Below are 24,557 nucleotides of genomic sequence, written 5' to 3'. Positions count from 1 at the left end.
ATCGACGTATTGGATTAAGGCCGCACCAACCGGCAGCGTGAACGCATCCAGTTGACCCTTCAAGGCTTGACTGTAAATCGATGGACTTTCACAGTAGCCCTGAGGAGCGCGTTTAAACCGGAAGCTGCGTCCACCAAGAGAGAAACCGAAAAGGTCTCTACTCTCTTCTGCAATCGGGATGCTGAAGAACGCATTCTTCAAGTCAATCACCGAAAACCACGATGCAGAAGCTGGAATCAGAGTCAGTAGCGCCGTGATGTCAGGCACAACAGGGAACTGAGGAATCACAATTTTATTCACTTCCCGTAAATCGATAAAACGATAAACAGGTGGTTTCGAAGGATCAGTACGTTTTAGAATGGGTAGTACAGGGCTGTTGCACACATTTCCCCGTGTTTCCTCAATAACGTCTTTCTCGTTCAAATCATAGATGATCGCTAACAGCGCTCGTTCACCATCAAGAGAGATACGATACTGGGGAATACGTGGCAACCGCACATTAGATTTCAACTGAACAACATATGGTGAAATATCAAGCAGGCCCACATCATTGGGACCTGTTGCCCACAAAGACGCAGGAAGAGAACTCAATTCCGGTGGAAGCTTATCGAGAGACAAGTACATAGGAGAGACAACCCTCTCTCCCAACGTAAGCTTTACACCCGCAGGAGAACAATACAAAGTCGCATACAAACGTTTAAGCAAATCCAGGCCCAAAAGATTTTCACCACAACCCGTGGTTAAAATCAACGGAGCTTCGAGCTCACGAGGCTCTATTTTAAGGGGCAAAGGGCGCGAAACTGGATTGCTAACGGGGGCGCCAGAGAATCCAACGGAAACATTTGTTAAGCCAGACAAAGGTGCGCCAGGGAGTTTCGAATGCTTTATGGGACTTTTCGCTGCACCAGTGTCCAACAGAAAAGGCTCAACGACGCCCGATGTAGCAACTGCGACGTAAGGCCCTCTCTGATCAACCGGAACTGATACCACTCCCTCTCCTTGTCTTTGGCTGTCCTAGTAATTACTGTCGTCAGTTCCCTGATCGACGTAATAATCGTCTACATTGTATTGCGCAGATCGTCCTTGCGACGATCCACGTTGATCAAAACAATTATCGGAGTTGGATGAATTATCCGAGCGATCATTCTGAGCACCACGACCTCTGCCACGTGGAGCCTGTTGCGAACCACCACGACCTCCTCTAGATGGATTACCACTATTACGTTCGTTTAGAACAGGACAATTAAATTTGATATGTCCCTCCTGTCTACAATAAGCACATTGATTGTACCCTAACGAGGATCTTGGGGAAGAAGAGTCATTGCGAGATTGTGATCGGTTCGATTGCGGCTGCGATCGATTTTGTTGCGAAGTAGTCTGATTAGAACGTGGAGGATACGCTTGCTGAAGCAACACTTTAGTTTTAAGCTCTTTCGTCTTTTTATCAACACGGTCGTTCTCTTCTTTCTCTCTGTTCTCATAATATTGTGCCGTGGCCAATATCTGAGCTGAAGTAGAAACGGCCCATGCACTTTCTGAATTCTTCAATTTATTGCTCAAATCGGGCAATAAGTTCGAAACGAATTTATCTACGAACAACCTTTGACCACCCTCAGTGCCCATATCCTGACCACTATGGTCAATGAATGACTCCTCAAACCTCGTAAAGAAGTCGGAAACACTCTCGTCCTTCTTTTGCTTACAAGCTGACAATTTGTCCCAGTTCACCCTCATAGCTGGCATAAGAGTTTTCATTAATGTTATAATTCTTTGAGGAAGGTCAACAATCAGCTGGTCGGGTTTAGCAGCAGCCGTTTGTCCGGCATCTGCTGCTACAATGGCAGCCCAAGCACCACCTAATTCATTCGGATGGTTTTCATGACGAATCTTAGCCCATACCGGTTGCGGTACGACATTGCCGAACAACATATCAATATCGGCAAGATTCATTACCGTAGCATCTACGAGCTGCGATAATTCTTTGTAATACCCTGTAGGATTCTTGCGTGGGTCAGGCAAAGATTGCTTCACCTGCAATACTTCCGAGCGTTTCCATGGGAGATGTATCCATACTCTCTGGAAGTGCGCCAATACCGGGGGTTGAGCATTAGGATCAGCTGGTATCCAAACCGGTGGAACTTCTCGCATAGGAAATTGACCAGACTCGTCTGGCTGTCTTTCAATATCCTCAACAAACAAGGCTTGAGGTATAGGAGTGGGACGAAAAGATAGCAACCGTTCAACGGCTCGTCGTACGTTGGTATCCACTATCAATCCAGCCGAAAACTGAAGCTGTAAATCAGACAACGCGGTCAGCACCTCGTCAGGTGCGTCGGCCGATATCTGATCACGAAGGACCTTGCACATTTCCTCGAATACAAATCTCTGGGTTGGTATATTGAACTGACAAAACGTGTCGAGTACAATACGGGGTGGATTTCTAAGGGGGTGCGTCATCCAACCCATCGCCATATTATATAGCGAAGCACGTTCCCTATTACCTGGAAGCTGGCTACGTTTCTGAGGACCATCTGAACCAGCGGACCCAAGAACAGGTCCGAGCGAATGAAAGAAGCTAGCCGCAAGAGGAGAATTACGACTACGAGTAGAGGGAGAAGTATAGGACACAGGACTAACAAGTGAAGGAGTAGAAACAGAAGCAACAGCAGGAGTTAACAGAGCAGGAGCAGTAGCATGAGCAGGAGAATGTGGAAGCGGAGGAGCAGTAGGGATAGCAACAGACAAAGAAGCAGGAACAGTCGGAAAAACGGGTGCAGGTTGAGGAACAGGCGGAGGAAGAATAGGTGCAGGAACAGGTACAGGGGGAATCACAGGGGCTGTGGTACCCTGTACGTACGGAGGTGGCGACTTCATAAGATAGGACATTAAGGAATCCTCAACTGACTCATCCTTCTTTTCCGACTCCGTAGGCAAAGTAGGATAGCATTTATCTATAGTCATACGCTGTAATCTGTCAAACACTTCCTTTTCCCTAATCTCCTTATCATGCTGAAACTGCTCTGCTTTCTTTACAATGGTACCAGCACTATCTCTCTGATTTCGCTTAGTCTGTCTGATTTCTTTCTGTCGGGCTTCTTTGCGCCACAACCGAAAGGCATCAAACATGGCCGGCCTTGACTTTTTCGCAAACAATTTAACCTCTAGATTATCTAAGATCGGGGCCTCGAAGCTACCATGTGGTGGCCAACGAAGGTCACCATCTTTCTTTGTGTATTTGATCCAGTATTCATTAAAAGTAATCGGGCCTAGCCCATGTTTACTGTACAGTTCATAAGTCGGGGTTCCAACCGGAGGTATCGGACACGAGTCCTCCAGTCGGGAATCCGTACCACAAGGTCTGAAACAACTAAACAAAGTACTGCGACCGGGCATCTTGCACACTAGCCGAGTTTCACAAACTTCAAGGGTTACGGGATTTACCAAGTCCCAGCAAAGGACAAAACCCTCGGTTTTTGGCGGCTGCAGTCGTCAAATAACACAACAAAGTACGCTAGCAAAGTGTCACCGACAAAAACACTCACACAGCGTTAACAACAAAAACACCCGCTAAAGTGTCAACAACTAAGGACTCTGGGAGCGACCCACAAATACTTAACTCAAAGATCGATGGCGTCACCAGGAAGGCCCGTCAATCGTCTCGCTATACCAAGGTCTACGCCAGGCGCCAAAACAGGTCTACAGTCAGGGCAGCAGTCCGTCGCAGCCGTCAGGAGGCGGGAATCTTCGCGGGAAAAGTCTTCGGGCCACTTGTTTCGACAACAGGATCGATGAAGCGGAGTGCACTTTCCCTCGGAGATTTCACACGACGTTCCTCACGATCGTCGGGCTTGGACCGGTACCACTGATGCAGCCCCACGTTGGGCGCCAACTGAAGGACTGGGTTCTTTAAGACCCAGCGGTGCCAGGGGACAACACCTGAAACCTTCGTGGGTTACCTGTTCCGGCGTACCAAAGACAGAGACACGGGACACTTCCTTCGGCGTCAAAGATTCAAGCTTTATTTACTGCAGGGAACACAGAAGTCACGACAAGTACAACACGTGCAACTTGGGGAGACTGCTTCAAATTGGTTCTGTGGATCGCTCCTTTTATACAGAATTTACCCATAGGACATCATGACACACAAAGGTTTACAACCCGGTTCCCATAATTATCCCCCAGAGGGGTCGCTTTGGTCACTTTGACACACACAACGTCCGGAACATAAGTGCGGAAACATTTGGCGGTTCCCAACTGTAAAAACCCATCTTCCCAACATTAGTGCATTCCAATCGGCAGTAAAACAGATCGAAATAGGAACAAAGACAGGTGCAGAGGAAGACGGTGACAGTGGGGAAATCGGAAAGGGTGTAAAAGGGGAGGTATCGGGAAACATGAGATACAGGCATCAAAGGGACGTGCCTAATGAGATGCACGGCTGAGACAATAAGTCCGTGCGGCAAGATGAGCCTCGAGCGGCGCCATCTGCCTTACAGTATCATCCCCCTCGTCATAAAGACACTTATAAAGAACATGTGTTTTCCGCAAATATCTTGAGAGTCCCAGGGTCGCGAAGCGGACAGCATCCGTTCGCTGGCTACTTGAGGGCAAGAGACAAAATGGATGCCGTATCTAAGATGGAACCCGTGGGTACAGATGAACAACCCACATAACAAACGAACGGTTTAAGTTAGCACAGCGAAACTGCGCACACTTACCAAACTCGTCATTTGCGGTTCATAGATACCAGACTCGACCATATTCGTGCGAGTCGAAAACACCACTTATAATTGTCACGGAACCTCAAGACCATTTCTATTTAAGTCGCCACATATTATAATCGGGAGTGGCCAGCTAGGTAGCTGTGCATTTATTTGGATGAGAGTCACAGGATCATCAACTATGGGTGCATAAATAGAACATAAAGTAAAATTCAAATTTTGTACTTGAAGTTCGGCCAAGACCCATCGACCATACTTATCTACCTGCTGTTTTTTCAACTTAACACTATTTCCTCGTGCCAATATTGCTACCCCACGTGTCCTCGTGCCCTGTGTAGTGCAGACCAGTACCGAGTAACCCAGTTGCTCCAGTAAAAATTTCTGCGAAAACTCTACATGCGTTTCTTGCAAGCAAATTAAGTCTGCTTGCAGTGTTTTTAAAATATTCTTTCAGCTCTTATTTTTCTAGCATCGTTTAAACCACAAACGTTAATTGTGACTATCCGCATACATCTTTAGATTTTTTTTATCCCTACTCAGTTTGATAAACCATCTCCATTTTCTCTTTAGCATCTGCAATACTCTCCAACCACAACAATACATAGATTTCTTCTTTTTCTGATGATGAATTTTTCCCCTTTTTTTTCCACCCCCCCCCTGCAGTAGCAAACCCAACCCCCCCTCTCACCCCTTCACCCTCCCCCTCCTCCACCCAACAAGGCAAGTAGGCTTAAGGCCTCTGTGAAAGTGTCTGGCTGTCGCATTCCCTCCGTCACCGGGTTTAAAAGAAAACAAAATTCACCCGATGTTTTTCTATACCAATACACATTCGTATCCACCAACCTAACAGTGCTACCCCTACCCAATAAGCCACGACCCCTTGATCTATGAAATACTACTACAAAATGTAAATCCAATCACAATATTAGATTTACTAGTGCATACAGAGGTTATATACTTCTAAGCAATTATTCATCCGACTCTAGCACTAGTGTCTGATTTTAACGAGTTCATGTACTCTCTAGCTTGAATCTCTGAGGTGAAAACTCGGGTAGTGTTCTTATAGATAATCTTAAGTCTGGCAGGGTTCATTAGGTAAGCCTGAAGACCCATCTGATGACACGGTTCTATCAATTCACGTAACCTCCACCGCCTTTCAACTGTAGAATGACAGAAGTCCGGGGTAGTAAAAAAAGAATGATAATCAAAAGAACGTTTGGCGTATGGCCGTGCTTTAGAGTACACTTCCTCTCTCAAAAGGAAGTTCCCAAAATAAATTAAAATAGCGCGAGGTCTAGTGATTCCGTCTTGTGAGGTATGTTGGTTCTTTTTCAACATAATTGGGAATCTATGCACCCTCCTGTATTTCTTTCTCCCAGTCCTAATGATTTAATTCTGGAAAAGCCCCTCATCAGCTTCGCAACGAAAGCCTTAATGTCATCTCCTTCCGCCTTTTCCTCTATGCCTAGAACCTGCAAATTATTGCGGCGCTGCTGATTCTCCAACTCTTCCAGCTTCCATTGCACATCTGTCATCAATTTCTCCCCCCACTCCTCGAAGTTGAATCTTTCTCGCGTATCTTCCAATGTGCTAACACTCTCCTCCAATTGGGCCACTCTGGCATTTGTATCTGTGCATATTTTAGCCACTTTCCGAATTGTCCCCTGCAGGTTTTTACTCGCCAGTCTATTCTTCTTTCCTTCTGTCTTGATTTCCTCCTGTACCTTCCTGATTGACCCAAGAATAAGTTGTAGTGAAGAGGCCTCTCTAGGATCCCTATGGCCCCCTCCCTGTGATGTTTGTTCTGAGTAAACATTTTGAGTATCTGAGTAGTCCCATCTTAAAAGTGGTTCATGACTTAACCCACTTATTGACTTTTGACTGACCCCTGCTTTCTCCTGGGAATGTGTCTCTTTATCTACGTGACAATCTCTTCTTTCTTATTACAGTCTCTCTCTCCAGAGAAGATCCTCTCCTTTCCTCTGAGCTTGAAATAAAGCTTAGGTCTGGGCTGTCTCTATTTTCACTATCTTCTAACTTCTCTTGCTCTTCTGTCTCCGAGGATATATTTTCCGAGCCCTCTGAGTCGTCAGTGACTGTGTAAACATTTTCCATAGTCTCCTTGGGAACGCCGTTGTTCACTGTAATTTCTTGAATTAATGATTCTGTTGTGATTGCATCCTCTTTTAGTTCTTCTTCTTGGCCTTCCGCCCCTTTATCTGGAGGTTTCATTGTTGCTACAATATTAGGGGGCACACACAAATTTTGGTCAGGAGCCTCTGTGCCAGAGTTGTGATCGCTAGCTCCGTCTCGACCATCTCGCTCCACTGGGTATTCCACCCCTATAGCACCCCCTCCAGTAGCATCCTCCATTACTGTGTTTTTCTTGAGTGCTTCGGTCTGACTCATTGGGGTGAAAAATGCTGTTGTTGTGTGTCCCTGAATTCGGAGCCACATTTTTTTTACCCCTTGTATTATGTCCAGTGTTAGGATTAGCCTTTTTCTTTTTACCGCCATCCTCCACCTGGTTCTTCTCCCCTATGTCTTTTCTAGACTCCCCACCTCCTTCATTCTCCTAAACCTGTAATTGCGCTTGTCCAGGTACTTGCTGTCCATCAGGGGTTTTACCTTTGCCTGCACGTGTGATTTTTGGTGCCATTTCCACTAGCAGTCTCTTCCCCCAGTGCTCCGAGTATTTTAAAGAAGCTGTCTTTTTTATACCGTTTCCTGCTTACCCGATATGTTGCTGCTGCTGTTATTGATGTTATAGCCAGAGATTAGTTTCTCCCCCCTGCCCAGCTTCTTCCCAGTCTTTTTCCAAAGAGGCTCCAGGGGCAATTCGAAGAACAGCCTGATGGTTCTTGTAGTTCACTGTCTCCTCTGCTGGATACACCAGCTGCTGTTGCCGGCTCCGAGAATTCCGACCTCGCTGCCTTGGTTTGTTTCACCTGCCCGGCAGAATTATCCACTCCACCGATTTCGCAGGTAGCTCCGCAGTCGTCTCTCGTCCCGGAGTCGCCGCCCCCTGCTTCTCCACCGATACCAGCAATCGGCTCCGTCTGACGTTCCCGCCGCTCCCCAGCCTCGATGAACGGCAGCAGGGCTTCCACAATCAGCTCCGCTGTCGAAATCAAATTGTTGTTCTCTCTGCAGAATTCCATATGTTTTCCACTCTTTCGGTGCTTATCAGGTATGGGTTTTTATGAGCTACACATCACTTTTCTGAAGCCTTTCACCCGGTGACTTCGGGAGCGTTCTCCCGACACGACTAGCCAGACGCCATCTTGCCTCCCGTATGCTTCTTTTCTGACTGACTCTGAACCCAGTCAATTAAAACAGCGAACTGCTGCCAGTTTTCAGCTAGGCGCAGGGGCAGCTGACTCTGCTGCCCCTTATTCCCCCCAGGGATTCAGGAGTAGTATATCCCCTGGGCCCATTGTCTGCACTGCGTCTCTACTCAAAGCATGGACTGTCATCAATGGCAGGGTCGCTGGTTTTATGCAAAGCTGCAGATTTCTTCACATAATTATGGATTTGCCATATAATCTACTGCGTAATTTAAAGATTTTAACAAAAATATTTTGTTTTGAGCTGAAACGGACTAAAAGTTACTAAAAACGTAACTACGTATTTGCATGGAGTGGAACTCCCTTTGCAAAGGTTAGCTGGTCATCTTTCAGTTGCTTATTTCTGAATTTGATTGTTAGAAATCCTTGCGAAGACAGTATTATCTTGAGTACAAGGAAAAAAGAAATAATGAAGTAATACTATAAAAAGGCGTCACATAATGCAACATATTTTGGCTTTTCTTGACTCATAATTTAGTGCTTCCCTGTTGCGTAATACACTAGCTCTGATGTGAGGTAAATGAGAACTCTGCCGCCATTGGTTCTCTTTTCTGCCAGTGTCCGTAAAGTGACTCTCCATCGTGTACTGCTGTGTCTATTAGGTGTGGTTCGGTCCTCCCAACTCCAGTATCCCAGAGCAGCGTTCTGTGGATGTCCGTTTCACCAGGCACTGGTTCCCTCTCGGTGCTGAGAACACACAGTTTCCCCACCTTATGCGATCCATATTCATTAAGTCTGCAGTATTTGAGCAGAGGCCTGCTGCTACAGCCTACTGGTGAAGTGAGACTGTTCTGCTTCATCCCTTCCAGGGTCAGACTGGACTACAGGGCAGTCTGGCAATGCCTAGAGGGCTAGTCGGAGGGGTTAATCTGTGGGCCTTGTTTTGGCTGTTTGTGGGCCTGTGTGTGGTCTGTCGGCCATCTTTTACTGTTGATTTCCCTGATAGTACCATAAACAATGCCTGTCGCAAGCACAAATGCATGCAGTCTCCTATAACTTGCAAAGAAGTTTTACAGTGTGTCTTTACAAGATCAAAAATGTTTTGATTTGCAACCATGTGTTACTCTTTCTTTAGCTAAATCAAGCACAAAATGTGATGGGAGGAAATCTTGCAATTTGTCTAACTTTTGAAAATTGCTCGTGTAGCATTTCAACCTATCGTTCTTTTGCCCACCTTGTTTCCTCAAGTTAGACCTAGCCGTATACAAATCGGCCTTGCCCCTGCTCCAATAGAAACAGTGCAGCCTGAAATGCTAAGCCAGGTCCTCTCTGAACCGTAACACAAAGAACCGTAGACTGGTCACCCTCTTTGGGGTTTGTCATTCAGGTGGAGCTTGGTTCCTAAAGTGGTCTGGAGTGTGTTGTGTTCCATTTCATAGGGGACTTGGTCTGGCAGGTCGGGCTGGACTTTTCCTATTAGAACAGAGTCAATACAGATTTGCACATGGCTGGGTCAAACAGAGGTAGCGTGGTTGTCAAAAGAATGATGGATTGGAATGCTAACCTGAGTTATTTCTAGTGGGTAATGATAATGATAATGAAATTTATAAAGCGCACGAATACCAAAAATGGTGTCTCGGCGCTAGAACCATGAACAGACACCCAGCCAGCCCCCCTCACTGAAACAACCAGGTTTTCATTTTTTTTCTGAAGCCCAAAAGGGAGCTAGCCTTCCTAATTTCTGGTGGCAGCAGGTTCCACAGCTTAGAGGTGCCGTGTTGGAAACTCCGTCCTCCCCAGTGCAGAGTTCGGATCTTTGGCACTGCAAGGAATTTTGCCCCTGAGGAACGGAGAGATCTGCCTGGCTGATACCAAGCAAAAAGCTCCCTCATAAACAGTGGACCCTTCTGTGTCAAGGCTTTAAAAGCCACACAGAGTGCTTTTAAATTTGATACGCTGCTTCTCTGGGAGCCAATGAAGCTTCCGAATCTCTTCTGAGATGGATTTGTGCCGGGGTAAACTGAGCAGTAAACGAGCTGCCGAATTTTGGACAGCCTGAAGTTTTCTCAGGCACTGCATTTGGGCATTCAAATACAGCCCGTTGCAGTAATCCAACTTGGACTGTATCAGGGAGGCAATGACCACTTTCCTGGTTTCCTCCGGTATATAGGGAAGTACCTTCCTGATTTTTTTATTTATCAGGAAGTGAGAGGCAGACACAATGGCATTTGTTTGAGGAGTAAATGTAAGCCTATTGTCTATCTAAATGCCCAGGTTTTTTGTCTTTGCCGTAGGAACAGGCGGGAGGCCCATTTCCACAGGCCAGCAGGGCCTACTCCAGGAAGGTTGCAAGTTGCCAAAAATCAACACTACTGTCTTCTCAGAATTTAATTTAAGGCAGTGACTGCTCATCCAGATGTTAATGGCGGCCATGCATTTGTGAACCTGCACCGCAGGGGAGCTCTGTTTTTAATGAGCTGCAACCACAATCTGTGAATCATCTGCATATGATAACTCGCTAGTTACGGTTCGCTACTATCAAATTCGTAACAAAACCATGACATTTATAAACCAGGTTCAGAATTCACGGAACCTCAGACCCTCCTTTTGCCCTTACATAGGCAATCACTCAGTCTACGTCTGAATCAATGTCAATATTCATCAGATAATCAAGATGCTGCTGGAGCATCATCCTATTACTCAGTAATTCTCTCGAGACAGGTCTCCTTACACACGTAGCAGCACAAAGGCCACATATGGCAGGACCACACTGAACACAGAGACAACATGAGAAAAGAATCGCAAAAACCATCCCGATGATCATCGGAATCTTCCATCCCCAAGTGGATAACAGTCCCCAAAACCATCCAGTCAACGACCAATCTCCTTCGTCCACATGTATAGACTCAGAGACCTTATGTAGCCTGGAAATGGCCTGGTATACTGTTGGAGCATTGTCTGGTATGAAAACGCAGCAACTCGATAGGATCAATTTACATACTCCACCTCGATCTGCAAGTATGACATCTAAAACCATACGATTCTGTAATGTCATAAGGCAATCCGCTTGAAACCCAGCAGTCAAATTACTAAGGGCACCGGCAGTTTCGTTAACCTCTTCAATGCTAATGACAAGGGTAACTCGTCATGCACTGCCCATTCATTTCAATGGAAATCTCATTAGATGGGCCTGATTCCAATAGCGTCCAAGTGGTTAATGGTGGACTCAACCACTCTCGTCAATTGCCGTATGTTTCTACTATTTGCCATAGGTCCCCAAAACGGTAGGAAACCCTTGAGAAAGTCTCCCACTTCTTGTCCCGTGGTATCTTCCTGATCGAAGACACCTCCTAACAACTCTCATTCTGTGGTAATCTGCAGCAGCAGTATACGTAGGGGGTAACAAATATGCAACATAACAGGTTCCCGAAAAATCAGGGGGCAACCATGTGTATGCTCTGTCATAGCAAACAAAATACGTGCCCTTAGCTGCTAAAAACGGTGGGGAAGTCTGGGACGCAAAGACATACGTCAGAGTACAAACACTCTTCCCTAACTGAGCTCTCGGATTCTTGCCATTAACTTGCAGACAAAAATGACCACGATGGGGTACGTTCTTAATCGGAGGTGACCTCTTTCGTCTCTGCTTTTCACTCAGACTAACACTATATCCAGTCACGTTCCATCCGATATAAGCTAATGCCTCATCCTTAGAAATAGTCTCCTATGTATCAATATCTCTGATCATATCCGTTATTCCCTTCACTAAGGCACTATTACTCGAGTTATCTTTCATGGAACGCAGGTAATAGACTTAGTTGGCATAAATAAACATCGTCTGATATGCCCATACAGACCCATTGTAACTGAATGGCAGAACCAAATAGGGAATACCTCTATCCGTAGTATGTAGCATAAGACCACACACCCAACAGTTAGTGGTGTTCACTACCAACTGGTGTTGATGCAGAAGTTGTACAAAGGAATTATTAATAAACTCTGAACTTCTAATCAGTTCAGGTAAAGTATGGAAAGAATGCAAAGAAGTAGTAGTAGGAAAATACATAGGTTGTGAGGTGGGTGCAGTTGTCAATTGGGTAGCAAAAACAATCCATCCCACCAGAGACAACGTCATACTAAACACTAGAAGACACGTTATTAAAAACCGTTTGCTACGAATTAATTTACACAATTTTGTCTTAAAGTTCATTTCTGCAATAATTCTCTCAATCTCAAAAAACTCCATCCTCTAACCGTGCTGTTCACGGCGGTTGGTTTTCGTCGCTCAGGTGTGCGTCTGTAAGACCAGGGAACGCCCTAGAACAAACCAGAACCGTCGACCTTGCATCTACACGGTTTGCCACTCCAAGTCTTGATATCGCGACCCTATAGCTGAACCCGGATGACGGTTCGAAAAAGAAAAAAAATAGAACAAACCAGCTTCTTGGATGAGAGTGTAGTTTTCAAAAAAGTAAGGATTTATTTCTTTATTAGTTCATTGTTTCTTGGTCGCAAATTATAGTGGCCTTTACCAGGCACCGTCTGATTTCGGACCAACAATTCAGGCTCAGTAGTGTCCAACCTCAAAGGTGGAGGCACAGCTGCTTGCAAGATATCGTCGTCATCTCGCTCAGACCTTGTCCATACCAGATGCGCGTCGCTAAACTGCATAAATTTCGGCACTCTTTCTGTCTCTGAATCACCAATACCCTCACGGATCCACTGGTCGTACGGCAGAGGTAAAGGTACCCTCTTACAATGTACGCCTTGGATCCAATTTTTCTTGCCGTGAACTCTCACTGCTGTTCGAGTCGATAAAAGTACTTGATGTGGTCTGGTCCAACGGAGCTGAACGTTCTTGGTCCGCTGGAAGTTGCGCACTAGTACCCAATCTCCAGGATTATTGGTGTGACCTGGATCTTCAGATGCTTGTGGGAGGTTATCATGAACCTGTTGATGTAAGACACGCAATTTAGCCGTTAGGTCATACAAGTAATCAACCAACACAGGGTATTCGGTATCGCTAAACTTCGTTGGTCTCGGCACTCCCCACAACACATTAGCCGGGCGACCACACACAATCTCGTATGGACTCAGTCCTATTCGAGAATGCACTGTAGTTCTAGTTGACAAAAGTGCCAAAGGCAACGCATCGGGCCATTGGTGACCAGAACTCACCTGAATCTTGGCTAACTTAAGCTTCAGAGTGCCATTATAGCGCTCGACTAAACCAGCTGATTGGGGGTGATTCGCAGCATGGAATTTCTGCCTTCTGCCCAAACCCTCACACACTCTCTTCATGATCTGGCCCACAAACTCACTTCCGTTATCACTCCACACCATCCTTGGCAAACCAAACCTAGGGAAAAATTCCTTGAGCAAAACTTTAGCTGTGGATAAGGCAGTATTATCTTTTAGGGGGGTAAGCCTCTACCCATCTTGAAAAGGCACAGACAACCACAAGGACGTATTTCAGATTGTTACATCTCTCCATGTGGATAAAATCCAATTGCAACACCTCGAACGGATACGTCTGAGACGCGAAATGACCAGCTGGAGTTGGGGTTCCCTTGCCAGGATTATACATCAGACAAACCATGCAATTCTTGACCAGATTCTCCGCACACTTAGGAATTCCACCATTCTCCCACACTGGAGCCAACAGCTTACAAATCCCTTTCACACTGATGTGAGCCATTCCATGTGCCATCGTAACCACTGCAAGCACATACGCATCAGGTAACAACCATCACTGGTGTTCTGACAATTCAATCCAACAACCAGTCGAATCCAACATTCCCGTACTCTCTCTCCACACACTCAATTCTTTCTCAGTAGCTTAAGCCTGAATCAATGTCACGCTCTATTGTGTCTTCACACATTCACCTATCCGGAACCCATCTCGCTGGACCTGCAACATACATTCGACTCGTCACATCTTTCGCCGTTTCTCTCGCTACTTCATCCGCAAATGCATTACCATGACCAACGTCATCTGTAACCTTCTTATGTGCACTGCATTTCACAATCGCAACTAGCGTCGGCAACGTAAGTGACTCAAGAAGTTCATTCACCAGCAACACATGCTGAATCTTCGTACCATGGGAAGTAAGGAATCCACGTTCCTTCCACAAACGCCCAAAGCTATGGGCAACACCAAACGCATATTGACTATCTGTATACACAGTCACTCTCTTTCCTTTCGACAACGCACTCGCTCTCATCAGTGCAATCAACTCTGCTGCTTGAGCTGAATTCTGTGGAATACGTGAAGCTTCAACAATCGTGTGCAAAGTCGTAACCGCATACGCTGCAGTCATATCGCCATTCGGAAGCTTAAAGCATGAACTATCAACCCATAAGGTACCATCAGAATTCAAAAGAGGAGTATCTTTCAGATCAATTCTACCCTTTGTTTCTTCCACTGTCCTGAGAAATCAATCATGCTGTTCTTGAACATCTATCTCTTCAGAAATCGGCAACAACGTAGCTGGATTCAACGTGTTGCATCGCTTTATGTGCACATGACTCGCCAAAAGCGTCAATTCATAACCTGACAACCGCGCACTAGTCAAATGCTGAGTCTTCGTTCTGTTCAATAAAGTATCCACTGCATGTGGAACCATCACAAACAATGTATTATCCAGCAACAAACCAGCAGACTGTCGAATAGACCCAGCCGCTGCCGCTGTAGCTCTCAAGCAACGCTCTAGCTACCGGATCCAAAGTAGACGAGAAATACGCACATAGACGCTGCTTGTCACCAAACTGTTGCGTCAAAACTGACAATGCACAACCCTCTCTCTCGTGAACATAGAGTGTAAAAAGCTTATTGTAGTTGGGAGTACCCAATACCGGAGCAGAACACAATGCATCACGTAAATCAGAAAAACTTTTCTGACATTCGTCAGACCAAGGAAGAGGATTCGGAGTATCCTTAAGAGTAAGTGCCAACAGAGGGTTCGCAGGTAATGAAAATTCGGAATTCATTGTCTACAGTACGAGGTGATACCCAAGAAAGCACGCACTTCTCTCTGTGTGGTTGGCACAGTCATTTGCGCAATCACTTGAATTCGTTCTGGGGTCAACCTTCTTCCCTCCTTCGACAAGAGATGACCTAAGTAGGTCACTTCGTGTCGACAATACTGCAACTTCGAAGGTGACACTTTATGATGATCAGACAAATGTTGCAACAAAGAAAGAGTAGCTTCTTTACAAGTTTCCTCATCAGCAGCAACTAACAGGTCGTCCACATACTAAATAAGAGCAGCACCAGCAGGCAAAACAATCGTATCAAGCTGTGTTTTCAAAGCCTGACTATAGATGGAGAGACTTTCACAATAACCTTGTGGAGCGCGCTTAAACCGGAAACTTCGGCCTCCTAAAGAGAAGCCAAAAATATCTCTACTCTCCTCGGGATTTGGGATACTGAAGAAAGCATTCTTCAGATCTGTAACCGAAAACGAGGCAGCTGAAGCAGGGATCATAGTCAGAAAAGCAGTAATGTCCGGAACAACAGGAAACTGTGGCACAACAATCTTATTAACCTCTCGAAGATCGATCACAAACCTATACACAGGCGGCTGAGAAGAGTCAGTACGCTTCAGGACAGGCAAAACAGGACTGTTACACACATTACCTCTCGTTTCTTCAATCACACCTTTCTCTTTTCTTCAATCACACCTTTCTCGTTTCTTCAATCACACCTTTCTCATTTCTTCAATCACACCTTTCTCAATCAGATCATAGATGATCGCTAAAAGCGCTCTTTCACCATCGCTAGAAATCCTATATTGAGGAATACGTGGCAATTTAGCATTTGCTTTAAGCGTCACAACATAAGGTGGAATCTCCAAAAGACCCACGTCATTAGGACCAGTAGCCCAAAGAGTATCAGGGAGAGAACGCAATTCCAGTGGAAGCCGATCCTTAGACAAATACATCGGAGAGATCACTTTCTTACCCAATGTAAGCTGTACTCCTGAAGGAGAACAATGCAATGTCGCATGCAATCTCTTCAACAAATCCAAACCCAACAAATTCTCACCACAACCTGTCGTTAAAATGAGGGGTGCTTCCAATTCACAAGGCCAGATAGAAAGAGACCAGGGACTAGAAACTGGATTACGAACTGGGGCGCCAGAGAATCCTACTGAAACATTTGTTAAGCCAGACAAAGGTGCGCCAGGGAGTTTAGAGTGCATGATCAAACTCTTCGCTGCACCAGTATCCAAAAGAAAAGGCTCTACCACACCTGATGTAACTACTGCAACATAGGGTCTACTCTGGTCTACTGGAACTGACACTACTCCCTCCCTTTGTCCTCGGCTGTCCTAGCAATCATTATAACCAGTACTCTCACTCTCAACATAATAATCACCCGCATAATATTGAGCAGATCTGCCAGTTGGAACATTCTGCTGATCAAAATAATTCATAGAATTCTGTGGGGGAAAGGAACGCTCGTTCTGAGGAAACGCACCACGCCCTCTACCCCTTGATTCTTGCTGGAAACCACCACAACCTCTCGGACCCGACATACCACTCGCACGTTGTCGTAAAACAGGACAATCCTTCTTGAAATTACCTTCCTCCCTACAATACGCACACTGATTCAGACCCAACGGTGGCCTCGGAGGAAAATACTCAGGCTTCTGTGATATTCTCTGAAACTGTGGCTGTTGCTGAAACTGCGAACGTTGCTGTGATTCTTGCTGAGTCGGGCGAGGCGGATACGCCTGCTGCAACAGAACCTTTTTGTCTTTAAATCTTTAGTCTTTTTCTCTACTCTATCTTTCTCATCCTTATCCCTATTCTCGTAGAACTGTGCAGTCGCCAATATCTGGGCCGACGAAGAAACGGCCCATGAACTCTCAGAATCTTTCAACTTGTTACAAAGCTCGGGTAGTAAATTAAAGACAAACTTGTCCACAAACAACCTTTGACCACCTTCCGTACTCGTATCCTGACCACTATGATCTATGAATATCTCCTCAAACCTAGTGAAGAAATCAGACACACTTTCATCTTTCTTCTGCTTGCATGCAGCTAACTTATCCCAATTCACTCGTAGAGCTGGCATCATCGTCTTCATAAGATTGATAATCCTGCCAGGTAATTCTGCAACTAAAGGCTCCGGCTTAGCTCCACCAACCTGTCTACCATCCGCAGCAACAATATTCAACCATGTATCACCTAGCTCTTGCGCATGATCCTCATGACGAATCTTTGCCCACAAAGGTTGAGGAACCACATTACCCAACAACATGTCTGTCAGCTAAATTCATGATGCATGCGTCAACTTTCTGAGACAACTCCTTGTAATATCCAGCCGGATTCTTACAGGGATCAGGTAAAGACTGTTTAAGAGCCAAGACCTCAACTCTCTTCCACGGAACATGTACCCACACTCTTTGGAAATGTGCCTCTACAGCTGGGGGTTTATTATTCACACCAGCAGCTACCGCATCGCGCCATACTGGAGGAACTTCTCTCATTGGATACTGTCTCACTTTTCTCCTAACGGAAAGATCAGGCTCAAACAGTGGCTGAGGAGGAAACTCGCTCCTAAACGCAAGTATTGTTGCAACTGCTTTCTCAACACCGAAACCCACTATCGTCCCTTTCGCAAACTCGGACTGTATATTAAGTAATTCCAATGGGATCTGACCCAACTCATTATCTTCCCATTCCTCACGGAGGAAAGTACACATAACATCAAAAACGTACCTTTGCTTCGGTGCTTCCCACTGCTGGAAGACATCCATAACTGACTCTAGATCATAACTCGAGACATTCGAAACCCAACTACGAGCCAAAAGATCTAACACTGCCCGTTCTTCAGGACCAGGAAGCTGGCTACGTAATTGTTTACGTGCAGAAACAGGGGTCGCACTCAATGGGCCAAAGAAAGGAGACAAAAGACCAGTAACAGTATCAGTCATTCTTTGTCGAACAGAAGGAGAAGCTGTCATAAGGACAGGAGACAAAGTATTTTGAGGTGATAGAAATGTAGGAGTAGTAGCAGGAGAAGTTGAAGGTACAGGAGAGTAAGACAAAGAAGTTTGAGGCAGAACTGATAGCAAAGTCGGCGGCCCCAAATGAGGCTGTGCTGTAGGAGGAGGAACCAGCTGAGGAGGAGCTGGCGGCTGAGCAACAACAAGAGGTTGAGCAGCTGGAGGTTGCGGAGGTGCTGTAGCATTCTGCACATAAGGGGGTGGTAATCTCAACAAATGTGACCTCAAAGGATCCTTTTCAGGGTCCTTCGTTGCAGCTTGTAGAAGAGGTGGCAAAGCTGGATAACATTTATCGATGGCCATATTATGTTGCCTATGCAACTCCTCAATCGCTTGATCTTCTTCATTTTCTTTAAACTGCCTAGCAGCTTGCATTATCAATAGACCCTTTTCGCTCTTATCTCTTTTTGCTTGTTTAATATCTCGTTGTTTGGCTTCCTTACGCCAAAGGCGGAAAGAGTCAAACATTGCCGGCCGGGCTTTCTTCTTAAATAATACAGCTTCCAAATTATTTAAAATCTCGGTATCGAAAATACCATGTTGGGGCCATCGTAAGACTCCATCTTTCCTAGTATAGCGGACCCATACTTCATTAAACGTAATGGGACCCATGCCATGTTTAGAATAGATTCAGAAAAGGGGGTGGTGATGAACAGAGTGTCTGAATTAAGCAGACCACTCTTACCCAGTCCAAAGATCAGGGCTTGATCCATCACCATTATTTATCTCACTGCACCATCCCAGCTCAGAACCTGGCTAAATGCAAATCAGTCCGTCCCTGGCGCAGTGCATCATGGGAACAGGGCAGACTAAACTACCAAGCCAATTCTTCACCAGAAAGGAGACAAGCTACCGGGGACCGGTTTCTGGCATTTCAGCCGTCTTCGGCCCGGCTTGCTTGAATCCTGATGGTGCAGTGAGAAAGGGACTCATGTCTGAGTATACCCTGCCACACCTATAGTGGCCAAAAACGATTCAGAAAAGGGGGTGGTGATGACCCCCTTTTATGAATCATTTTTGTCCACCATAAGCGTATACTCAGATGTGAGTCCCTAGCTCATTGCACCATCAGGATTCAAGCAAGCCGGGCCGAAGACGGCTGAAATGCCAGAAACCGGTCCCCGGTAGCTTGTTTCCTTCCCAGTATAAGAATTGGCTTGGTAGTTTGGTCTGCCCTGTTCCCATGATGCACTGGGCCAGGGTCAGACTAATTTGCATATAGCCAAGTTCTGAGCTGGGATGGTGCAGTGAGCTAAGAAACGGTGATGGATCAAGCCCTGATCTTTGGACTGGGTAAGAGTGGTCTGCTTAATTCAGACACTGTTCATCACCACCCCCTTTTCTGAATCATGTTTAGAATAGAGCTCATAAGTCGGAGTTCCAATCGGGGGTATCGGACATGAGTCCTCCAATCGGAAATCCCTGTTACAACCACAACAAAATATCTTCCTAATTTCGCTAAGGCCAGGCATCTTCGCTCACTAATCTAGCTTCAAACTTCAAGGGATTATCAAAAGTGATAGTCTCGTAAATGTACGAGTCCCTCGGCTTTGGTTTTTGCAAGAACCAAATCAAAGACCCAAAGAAACCCAAAAGAAAGGACTGGGAGCGACCCACTTATACTTAACTAAGGTATCGGCCACGCCACCAGAAGACCCGTCTATCGTCTCGCCGTACAAATCATCACAAAGGGGGGGGGGGGTCCAAGACAGGGCGACAGTCAGGGCAGCAGTCCTTCGTAGCAGTCAGGAAAGCGGGAAGCCTCGCAGCAAAAACCTTCAGTCCACATTCGACATACCGGGGTCGATGGAGTGGGGGCCCTCTTCCGGAATTTCCTCACGATCTTCAGGCTTGGACCAGTATCGCTGAAGTTGCCCCACCGTGGGCGCCAACTGAAGAACCGGGTTTAGGAACCCAGTACTAACCTGATGGCCTTCAGGAAAAATATTAAAACCTGGCTCTTTGGCCTTCGAAACCGATAAACATCTTAGGGGAGATATCATATCATTTCAGCGCCAGGACTCCGCTTGGTAACAGCGCACTCTATAAATGGTATAAATAAAGCGGCGCCAGGGGCACGCCCAAAGTCTTCAGGTTCACCTGGCTTAGAATACAGAGACACGGGATACTTCTCGTTGGCGTCAAAGATCGAATTTATTGGCTTCAACCAGGAACAGAAGTCCACGAAGTACAACACAGGTATATTCGTAGGAGACTGCTCAAATTTGTAGGGCGAGTCATCCTCTTTTATGCCAAAAATCACATTCCGGACAAACACCCCCTATTTACAATTTGTCCAATCGGAGGTATTATTACAAAAGGTATCGCATGACGAAAAACCCACATTTCAGTTGTCCGGCCCACCATTAATTATACAGGAAAGCCCAACATTCCTTCTTACACAGGCCGGACAAACCCATAATAAAAGGACCACAACCCATATCATAAAAGAGGCCATAAAAGAAGAAACAGAAACAGATACGAAGCAGGATAAGGGGGGTGTGTGTGTGTACTAAACTTTACAATGTCCTGTGCTCTGATCCTCAATCTTGATCAGCTATCGGGCAAGGAACTGGCTAAGCAAGGTCGGCTTCAGGCAATGAGGTCAGTTCACTCGGTTCATCCAAAAGTCAGCACGAACTCGAGCTAACGTGTACGTGCACTAAGGACTCGTTCGGCCGCAGTCATCGGCCTATGTGAGGGCAGAACTCGAGCTAACTTGTACGTGCACTAAGGACTCGTTCGGCTGCAGTCATCGGCCTATGTGAGGGCAACCACAAAATGGCTGCCATGCACAAAATGGAACCCATGGTTCGGAATACATAGTGAATCAGTCGGTCTAACATGACAAAATCACTCGTACTTGCCGAACTCACTAGTTACGGTTCGCTACTCTCAAATTCGTAACAATACCATGACATTTATAAAACTGGTTCAGAATTCACGGAACCTCAGACATCGATATTATGGCAAAGACTAACTGGACAAAAATCGCTACAGAAACTAGCAAACTTCTAAAACTCTGGTCCCATTTTCCTCTATCGATTTATAGGTAGAACTAATTTAATAAAAATTAATTTGCTTCCGAAATATACCTTCCTGTTCAACGCGCTCCCCTTATATTTGCTGTCCAAATGGATGAGGACTGCATAGGGCAAGATAAGTAGGTTTATCTGGAATAATAAAGCCATTTGAATCTCCTGGAAAAAGTTGCAGAAAAAGAAATGCGATGGAGGACTAAATTTGCCAGACCTTCAGATATATTGTTGGGCTTTCCACTTAAAACATTTTAAAGCATTATTATCGGATAACTATCATCCAAGGAGGTCTTGCTATGAAGCTCTAACTGGGGGCAGACCAGAGCTCTGGTTTCCTTTTCAAGTTTGGGCATCCCAAATATTTTAAAAAGGTGTGCCTTAGGGTTCTGATTACAGCATGCAGACTATGGTCACAGGTCAGAAGACTTCTTGGAATTCCTTATTATTGTCAGCTGGCCCTAATTTGGAATTCACTGGGAGCCCCAGCATACCTTTTTAGACTCTTTGTCATCGCCTCTTATTCAAGCCGGGATAGAGAAATGGGGCCATGTGTTAGGGGAAAAAACATTATCTCTTGGGACCACCTTGCTCAGGAAACAAACATGCTATCAAGGTTCAAATATGTACAACTAACGAGTTGGGCCTGTGATCAACCACACGCAGGACAGGCCATGGACTTAGTCAGAAAAATCTGCAATACCAATACACAAAAAAAGAGATCTCAACCTGGTATTGGATGCTGATACAAGCAGAAAACGGCCCCAATACCCTACCAGAAGAAAGATGGAGGAGAGATCTTCCTACTGCCGATATACCTTCCCTGTGGCAAGTATCAATGGCTACTTTATGGTCTCTTGTCAGGTACGCTCCATTAAGAAAGAACCATTTGTATACCTCCTACAGGGTATATTGGTCGCCTCTGAAGCTGTCCAAAATAGGAGAAGGGAACAAGCTCTGTTCAAAGTGTGACAGCGACATGGCTGATGACATACACATGTTTTGGCAATGTCCAGGATTTTCACTCTTTTGGCAAGAAGTGGGTAACATACTGTCCATGCTATTGAAAAGAAGAATTAAGGTAAGCCTACCACTTATTGTTTTTGGGGCTTTAGAAGATAATGACTTTGTGGGGAGAGTCAGGAAACTCCAAGAACAACTTTTACTTACTTTAATAATTATAGCACGCTGGGAAATTTGTACAAAGTGGGTCTCAAAATACTTCCGACCTGTGCTAAATGGTTAGCAACCGCAGAACGCATAAGTAACTTTGATCGGCTTAGTGGGTCATCAAACAGAATTAAAACTTGGGAGCCATTAGCAACATATATAAGGGGACTAGCACACACATAGTTGTGGTAGGATCGTGGTCCAATGATTGACACTCGCCTCCAGAAAGATCATAGGTGGGTGACCCTTATATCTTTCGCAATGGAGCAGAAGGTACATCAGGAGTAAATCTGTCTTGCAGGATGCAGGTATGTGGTGCTGGTACCATTTAACACCTGATCACATACCTTGTAAGATGTAGCATATGAGGACCTAAAAAAAAACATTTCTCATTCCTTCATGTAGGCTTCCCACGGCTGCATTGTGCTAACATATCCTCCTGGTTCCTCCATAGCATCCTTTTCTCTGCTGGGGACCAGCCTGTTTCTCTGATTCATGGCAGCCTTCATGGACCCACTGCTTGTGGTCTCAAACAGTATGCTCTACTGGCACATCTCACAAATTCTATGTTTTATAATGATTCAAACTGTGATTCGCAATGTTCCCAACCTCAGGGAAAGGGAGTGCACACCCTTGGAGACATCAAATACTCAGCGGGCTTGCACACAGTTTGCTGCACTGTTGTATTTGGATTGCTTCCATGTCTTTTTATGTGCTTTGTTCACCGGTGTGTACTGAACCAAGATGTTGTCTTCCCTTTCAGGTGTCCGTGTGTTCATTTATCCCCAACTCCTCCATCTCTGTAGGAGCTTTGAGTTCAATTTGAGTTGGCGGATGTGGTGATCACCAAATTTACAAAAATGTTTCTATTCCAAAAGCAATATCCTAAAGCAGGAGTTTACTGTTGGAAGAAAGAGCCAACGGCAGAGACACCATGAAAGTTTTGTCCCATTAAGTATTAATAACCATATTAAACTTCTACCCTGATTATAAATATATTATCATGGGCGACTTCAACATAGATTTTTAAAGTGTCGCAAGACACAACACTACTATTACAATATATGCAAAGCCAATATAACTGTAACCAAAAAATACCAAACTACACAACAGACTACAATTATATACCAGATTATTTATATACTAATGAATATTTACAACACTATGGTACATTAGAGTCATATTGCAGTTATCATAAAGCTGTATGGTTAGCAGTTTAATGTGCAATATGTATTATTTAATATGCTTTTCTCATTTCAGATAAATAGTATGGTTGGCAATTTAATGTGCAAAATGTACAACCAAATATGCTTTTTTCATTACAGATGATTTCTATAGAAGAGCTAAAAAATCAAAACACGAAGAAAGTAAACCTTATCAGAAGGCAATACGTGCAAACATAATTACATGTTAAAGCAAAACCTGCTACAGGAAGGCAAAACAGGAAAACAAAATCTTATATCATCTTGCTCTGGCAGACACAAGTGGATCAATAAAAGCTACCTGCTACAATGATGATTATTACAGCCAGACAAACAACATTGAATTATCATCAGAAACGTTATTATAAAGAACAATATTCTGATCCTAACAAAGCAGACACAAATCTCTAGAATGCCAGCATTAACAATACCACAGGCAATAATACAAGAAGCTGAATATATTCTGCAACCACCTGCTCCACCAGTTCAGCAATAAAACCATCTGAGAAGCAAATCTAAAATTGCTAATGAGCATTTCAGGGACAATATCAGAGATATGTTGAATTCAAAGTAAATATCCCGGAAACGGACAGTGATGCAAGGAAACTCTTGGGTGTGTGTTAAGAACGGTGTGACGTGCTCCTTGGCAGTAGACCTAGCTGTCAGAGGAATGGCTCACCTGCTCAGTTGTCCTGCCGTGAGGGGAACGGCTACCGGGCACTATATTTCCCAGCAGGCGTGAGTAGTTTTCTGCTGAAGATGTCACCACCAGCGCCCGGAGGCGCGATGAGGAGCTCCCCCGCCTCCTGCAGCGCGGGCCCGTCAGCGACTGGAAGAGGCTGGGCCACCCCCCTTGGCTGTTTAATCGAGCTACAACACTCATGGTTCTCAGTAATGGAAGAGGTCCTGTGAACATCTGGAGGGCAAGATGGTGAGACTCAATCCTTATCCCTAATTTTCTGTTCCCATAAGCCATTTGCCCTTGTGATTATTCACGCCACCAATATTGCCAAAAAACACAGACTGCCCAATTAGAGGGGGCAACCTTCTGCAGGGCAGACTAAAAGAAACTGCTAAGTAAGGTTTTGTTTTTAACCATTTATTGAGAGTTAACGGCCAAGCATTA

At 45.2% G+C, this 24,557-nt stretch overlaps 1 long non-coding RNA gene across 1 annotated transcript in view; it reads left to right on the top strand.

Annotated features, from left to right (window-relative positions):
- The window catches only part of LOC147729593 (uncharacterized), a 62,606-nt gene that overhangs the window by 17,914 nt on the left and 20,135 nt on the right, over positions 1–24,557 (top strand). The window contains exon 2 of the long non-coding RNA XR_015308334.1: positions 23,555–24,362. This is a non-coding gene — a long non-coding RNA (uncharacterized LOC147729593). The remainder of the gene's footprint in view (positions 1–23,554; positions 24,363–24,557) is intronic.

This window comes from Lissotriton vulgaris, chromosome 2_1, assembly GCF_964263255.1.
Source record: "Lissotriton vulgaris chromosome 2_1, aLisVul1.2, whole genome shotgun sequence".
In the NCBI taxonomy this organism is placed as follows: domain Eukaryota; kingdom Metazoa; phylum Chordata; class Amphibia; order Caudata; family Salamandridae; genus Lissotriton; species Lissotriton vulgaris.
The sequence above is the reverse complement of the archived record's forward strand: the minus strand, read 5'-3'. Positions and strand labels throughout refer to the sequence as shown.